This window comes from Asterias rubens, chromosome 9, assembly GCF_902459465.1.
Source record: "Asterias rubens chromosome 9, eAstRub1.3, whole genome shotgun sequence".
NCBI classification, from domain to species: Eukaryota; Metazoa; Echinodermata; class Asteroidea; order Forcipulatida; family Asteriidae; genus Asterias; species Asterias rubens.
In genome coordinates this window covers 17707290-17713863 of record NC_047070.1, presented here as the reverse complement: position 1 = coordinate 17713863, position 6574 = coordinate 17707290, and the positions used below count along the sequence as shown (strand labels likewise).

The window sequence follows — 6574 nt, the reverse complement described above, 5'->3', positions numbered from 1 at the left end:
GCTCTATAGTATTGTTCTCTTTCAGATGGCTCCTAAGGATGTGCACCATATCTTGTTCTGGCTAGAGAAAGTAGATGAACCATCCATACAGTTGAGATGTCTTCCCACTCGGATGGAATTGGTCACCAGAGCACGGACAGGAATATTGACTTCTTCTTTGTGGAGGATGTGCACCATATCTTGTTCTGGCTAGAGAAAGTAGATGGACCATCCATACAGTTGAGATGTCTTCCCACTCGGATGGAATTGGTTACCAGAGCACGGACAGGAATATTGACTTCTTCTTTGTGGAGGATGTGCACCATATCTTGTTCTAGCTAGAGAAAGTAGATGAACCATCCATACAGTTGAGATGTATTCCCACTCTGATGGAGTTTGTCACCATCACAGGAGCATGGACAGGAACATTGACTTCTTCTTTGTGGAGGATGTGCACCATATCTTGTTCTGGCTAGGGGAGGTAGATGAACCATTCATACAGTAGAGATGTCTTCCCACTCTGATGTAATTGGTCACCAGGAGCACGGACAGGAATATTGACTTCTTCTTTATGGAGTCCAAACAATCACAGGTGACTGTCTTCCACTTGAATATTTTTTGGGCCGAAACATAATGGAGCAGTCCCCAGAGGTAAGACACTTTCTTAAAAGTCAGTTTGGAAAGTACTGGGTAATACATTGTAGGCATGAGATTGTTGCTGATTGTTCCAGATTGTTCCATCAGTCTCCTAACGACAGACGAAGTCTGAAACATTGAGCCCTCCGGTTATCTTCAGAACCACTCTCACTCAAAAGAGATTTGTCACCGCAAATTTTCTCACGTCTATTGTTGCTGTCTTGATAACTATTCTCTTGATAGACCCCTCAACAGGTTTTTTTTTTAATCTTTGCTTCTTGTCAAGGAGAGCTGCATTATTTATGGTTCAAAATATTCTTTTCACTTCCAGCTAGCAGGGACAATCTTGGTAGCCAGCCAACTCCATATTCAAGATGACCCAACTAATTGAGTGATCTATAAGACAGGGACAGTATGCTGATGAGATAGAATTATTGCAAGTAAAAATCTAATAAAATTTGCTGTTAAAGTAGTGGCTAATCAATATAACAGCTTCAGCCATGGTGTTGCTGTTTTCAGTTTTTTTTCTCTCAATTATTTTGTGAAAATATTGAGAGAACAAGCAGTCTATCTGCAATCAAACTGTTTAATGGCAACAAGTAAAGTTGTATAAACTCTACCATGAGTTTAATAAAGGGGTCATCTAAAAAAACAAAGTTTGCCTGAATTTATTTGCTTTTTGTCAAAAGAGTCCATACGTGTATCTAATGGTAAGGGACATTTTAAAAAGATTGTTTATCTCCACAAAAGTCATTACACGCTCAATGCTGTCTGAGTTTGAACATATTTTTTATGGTTTAACTTATCAATAACTCTTTTACAGACACTGGACACCTTTGGTAGTTGTCAAAGACTAGTCTTCTCAGTTGGAGAAGCTCAACATATGCATAAAATAACAAACCTATGAGCTCAATCGGTCGTTGGAAGTTGCAAGATATTAATACAAGAAAAAAATACCTTGATTTTGAGACCTCAAATTCTAAATCTGAGGTCTCGAAATCAAATTTGTGGAAAAATTACTTCTTTCTCAAATACTACATAACTTCAGAGGGAGCCGTTTCTAACAATGTTTTATATTATCAACCTCTCCCCATTACTCGTTACCAAGAAAAGTTTTATGCTAATAAGTATTTTGAGTAGTAGTGTCCACTGCCTTTAAGCATTTATTGTTGCAAATTGTTTGGTTTGTTTTTGTTGCAGCAATGTTTAGCATCTCCAAAGACATCTATCCATCACCAAGTAGAGGTCCAAGACCAGCCTTAGATAGAGGATCTGCAGTCTCCAGTTAAAGGTGAATCCCCAAAAGTACTTTGAGTAATTACTTCTGGTCTAACATTGCGCTCTGTAATAATAACTGCTGCTCTAGTTTGAACAATTCAACTACAGATATTTCCATGTATGACAATCGTTTCAAAGTTGAAAGTCTGATTTTCTTATAAAGCTTTGGAGTGAATGTTCGAACTGCCTCTAGCTACCGAGCAACCTCGGTAGTCTAGTTGGTAACTAGACACTGCTCTAGAATTGTAAGGGTCGTGGATTCGAATCCCACCCGAGTAACATGCCTGTGATATTTTTTCACAGGACTCTGGAAAGTACTGCGTATACAGTGCTAACACACATTGGTGTTTGGGTATAAATATTAGTTTCTTACTGATAACCCATTTATAAACCATAATGTTGCTGCTGTAATGTTTTTCTTAATTTATTCTTGAATAATTGAATGTATTAAACAACTGAAGGTAAAAGCAGGTCATCTGAAAGCTAGCTGACAAATAAAAAGAGTTCATGTTGGCACTACTTCATAAGAGAATTGTTTCAGGCATTTGCCCCCTCCCCCACTACCACCAAATTCAATTTGCTTGTTTGATAGTATTCCTGTTGTGCATGGTTCCTCCGCTTTTTTTGCTTTGTTCAATGTTTTGTTGCTGCAAATTGTTTGATTTGTTTTGTTGCAGAAAGGCTCATCATCTCCAAAGACATCTACCCATCAACAAGTACATTGTGTGTCCAAGACCAACCTCAGAAGTAGGAGCTGCACTCTCCAGAAAAGGTGAATTCCCTAACAGTGAACTAAAAACTAAGACCTGTTTAGAATAAAGCTGTACCAGGGTCTCATTGTAGCATTACAATTCATTCAAGGATGTGTAAATGTTGTACAGGGGGCATGGATGGCTACAGTGCGTAAAGTGCTCGCCCTTTTCCATCACCCTGGTTTGATACCCGGCCAAGGCAATATGTGAGTTGAGTTGTTCGTTGGTTCTCCGCTGTGCCACAAGGGTTTTCCAGGCCATCCGGTTCTCCTCCCTCGGGAAAATGTGGCTGGCTTCCAAGTGCAGCCTACTTCTCAGACACTTTCTTGCAGCGTCCTTCGCAAATCATCTCTGAGCTGTGAGTAAGGATGAATTGCCTCCCAAATTATTTGTTTGGTTGTTTTATTGTTTAACAGTCATTTCAGAGCTAACAAGCTTGGTTTTTGTTGGATTTGAACGATTTTCGGAAGGTACCTCAGCGAGCTTCATGTTAAACCAAAAGATAAAGAAACATTCCTAACTGTTGGTAATTTAAGTTGTCTTCACTTTGTTGTAATTGATTGATAGAATAAAAAAATGAAGGAATAAGCAAACTACGTGAAAGCTCCCTGATTAATAAATAAAATTCATATCAGCACTACTCTGTCAGAGAAATGTTTTCAGGCAGTTGCCCACCCCCCCCCAAAAAAAAAAAAAACACCTCCGACGAATTAGTGTTGCTTGTTTTGATTTTCAACATCCTATTTCTGTGAGTCATCTGTTCCTCCATTTATCCACACTATGCAAAGCTTCAAACAATTCTAAATGTTTAAAGCTGTTTTCAATGTTTTGTTGCTGCAAATTGTTTGGTTTATTTGTGTTGCAGAAAGTCTCACCATCTCCAAAGACATCTACCCATCCACAGGTCGATGTCCAAGACCGACCTTCGAGGAGCTACATTCCTAACAGATATGTTTTATATATTTTGTTCTGGTCCTAAACAGAGCAAATAGTAATTGGCCGAATTTTGGTTGCTGTGTTGGGTTAACCAGAAGTAAATATGATTAATTATTATTGCAGTTTTCCAAATTATTCAAAGATGTTTATATAACTCTGGCAAGCAAAGTTGATAGGTTCAGTGGTGGGCTATTTCTGTAGGGGTTTTCAATTCTTAACTGTTGCTATAAACTTAAATTGTAAATATTATTTACTAGATTAGATTTTATTTTGACAGTCATTGTTTAACTATCATGTTGCTGCTTGGAATGCTTTTCATCAGTTATTCTTGAAAATATTAAACAACTAAAGGTAAAAGCAAGTTATCTGAAAGCTCACTGATATAGAAATAAAGTTCTATCAGCAATACTTCATAAGAGAACTGTTTCAGACATTTGAACCCCCCTTCAAAGAACTATTTCAGACATTTGAACCCCCCTTCCAATTACATTTACTTTTTTTAATAATAACTGTTTTTTTTGCATTGATTCATCCAGCTATTGTTTCACACAACTCAGAAGTATACAGTGCTAATCTGTGCATAGGTAAAACCAGCTATTTGTTCACACAACTCAGAAGTATACAGTGCTAATCTGTGCATAGGTAAAACCATACAATTACTATTTTGGTGCCGTTTTCAATTATTTGTTGCTGCAAATTGTTTGATTTGTTTTTTTGTTGTTGCAGAAAGGCTCATCATTTAGAAAGACATCTACCCATCAGCAAGTAGATCTCCAAGACCAGCCTTTGATAGAGGAGCTGCACTCTCAAGTCGAAGGTGAATTTCTCACAACAATACTTTTATTACCTACTTCTGATCCTGATAGAGCTCTTTGGTAATTGTTCAAATTTTGTTGCTGTGTTGGGTTAACCAAATTATTCAATATTTCCCCTTCAATTGTTTATGAATGAAAGTGTCAATATAAATGCCTTTCCCCTTCAATTGTTTATTAATAAAAGTGTCAATGTAAATGCTTTAATGTTAAATCATAGTTTGAAACTCAAAATGTTGCATATCATTTGATTTTGTTTGTGTTCAGTCTGGCTGATTATCTCCAACTACATCTACCCTGTAATGAGCAGATGTCCAAGACCAACCTAAGCCGTCGGAGTCTCTTGACGGTTGCTACACCAGGATGCTGCATATGGCCCTAAACATCTCCTGGCAGGACCTTATGAGAAAGTGGAACCTCTATGCTGGCGCAAGACTACAGGAGAGATCTGCGAACACCGACTCAAGTTTGCTGGGCACTGTGTTCATCCCCTCTGAGCTTGTTGCTTGCTGAACCATCCTCTTGGAGACCACTCATCAAGGCAAGGCTTCTTGTGGGAGAAGATGTCTTTCATTCATAGACACCCTGAAACGAGACACCAGCTTTGCCAGCGCTGAGGAACTAAACTCTCCTGCAGGCTGGATCAACACATCTGGACAAAACTTCTAATATTTACTTCTGGTCCTAAACAGAGCAGTCTAGCAGTGTGCATAATTGTTGTTGCCGGGTTGGGTTAACCAAAAACAAATGTGAGTCATTTTCTTGCATCAATACAAATTATCAGTCATTTCCCTGTAGCCTTACAGCCATTTCGCAGTTGACAGACTGCGTTGTGTTTTTCAGTCTGCTTTTAAAGTGCTTTTATAGTAGGCTTTATTTGGAACATAAAGATCAAGGCAAGTTCATAGATTTTTTTATTTTAAAATTGCATGCTATTTGCAGGATAACTTTTATTTGGGAAGAGAGATATAGAGCAATGATTAATACAGTTCATACAGCACCAATCCCCAAGAGAACTGTTTCAGGCAATTGACATTTCCAAGTTTTACTGTTGTATATTTGGATTGCAGCAATCCAAATGGTATGTATGCATGAGTTCCTAGAAACCGTGACTCGAGTCAGTGACTTGGACTCAAGTTACCAATTTTGTTGACTTGTGACTTGACTTGACTTGGACAAAAATGACTTGCGACTTGACTTGACTTGCGCAAAAATTACTTGAGAGTTTAGAATTGACTTGAATATACAGTTTGCAAATTATCTTCATGAAAAACCAAGTCGCTTCCACACACGATGTTGTTTGTTATCATGCCCAGTCCCAGTACATAAAACAGGCACGAGATTGATTCCACCGACTGGCCACACTTTGGTCCTTGTCTGGTTTTCACATCCATATGCAGGTGTACGTCCAGTATGTACTGGACGGTCTGCAATCGGACTACTGTCACCTGACTTTCCACACACACACACGCACGCACACAGATCGTTGTGTGCTGACTTGTTGATGATGTTTTTAGTTTTTCACAACTGTACTGATGGCAATTAAAAAACAAAAATGCAAAAATTGCAAAAGCTTTGGTCTTATCAGTGAAGATACATCGCTACATAAAACAAAAATTACTTGTGTCTCTGCATGGTCATTAATAGTCAAGTATATTTTTCCCCCTTATTTTATTAAACTCATGCATTCATTTTTCCTTATTGAATAACACATCGCAAGTGGTTCCCATGGGGTAAAACAAAGGTAGTTAATGAAAAGATTTGATTTTACTTGAGTTTGTCACAACTTAATGAGAGTGGACTTATTTTGGGACATTATTTGGCGTGTGACTTATCTTGACTTGCAAAAATTTGACTTGTGACTTGACTTAACTTGACTTGGGAAATAATCACTTGAATTGACTTGAGAAAAAAGTCTTGGTTACAACATTATTTGAAAACATTTGTTGCTTACAATTTTGAGTTTTTTGTTGTTGTTTTTCACTCATTTTTTATTAAAAGTTTTTTTTCACAAATCTAGACTTGGAAGCAAGCTTTCTGTACTTTGACTGTTTTGATGATGGGTAATGTTTTTTAACATCAACTGTTACAGACTGTGTCTTTTGTTTGTTTGTGATGCAGCTTAACATCTTCAAAGCTCTCTGACTACAAGTAGATCTCCATCCAAGACCAGCCGATGAT

At 37.8% G+C, this 6574-nt stretch overlaps 1 long non-coding RNA gene across 1 annotated transcript; it reads left to right on the top strand.

Annotated features, from left to right (window-relative positions):
• The first annotated feature begins 405 nt into the window (after nucleotides 1–405).
• LOC117294373 lies at nucleotides 406–2659 on the top strand. The gene is made up of 4 exons (XR_004519521.1): nucleotides 406–571; nucleotides 947–1055; nucleotides 1816–1906; nucleotides 2571–2659. It is a non-coding gene; the product is annotated as an uncharacterized LOC117294373 (long non-coding RNA).
• The last annotated feature ends 3915 nt before the right edge of the window (nucleotides 2660–6574 follow it).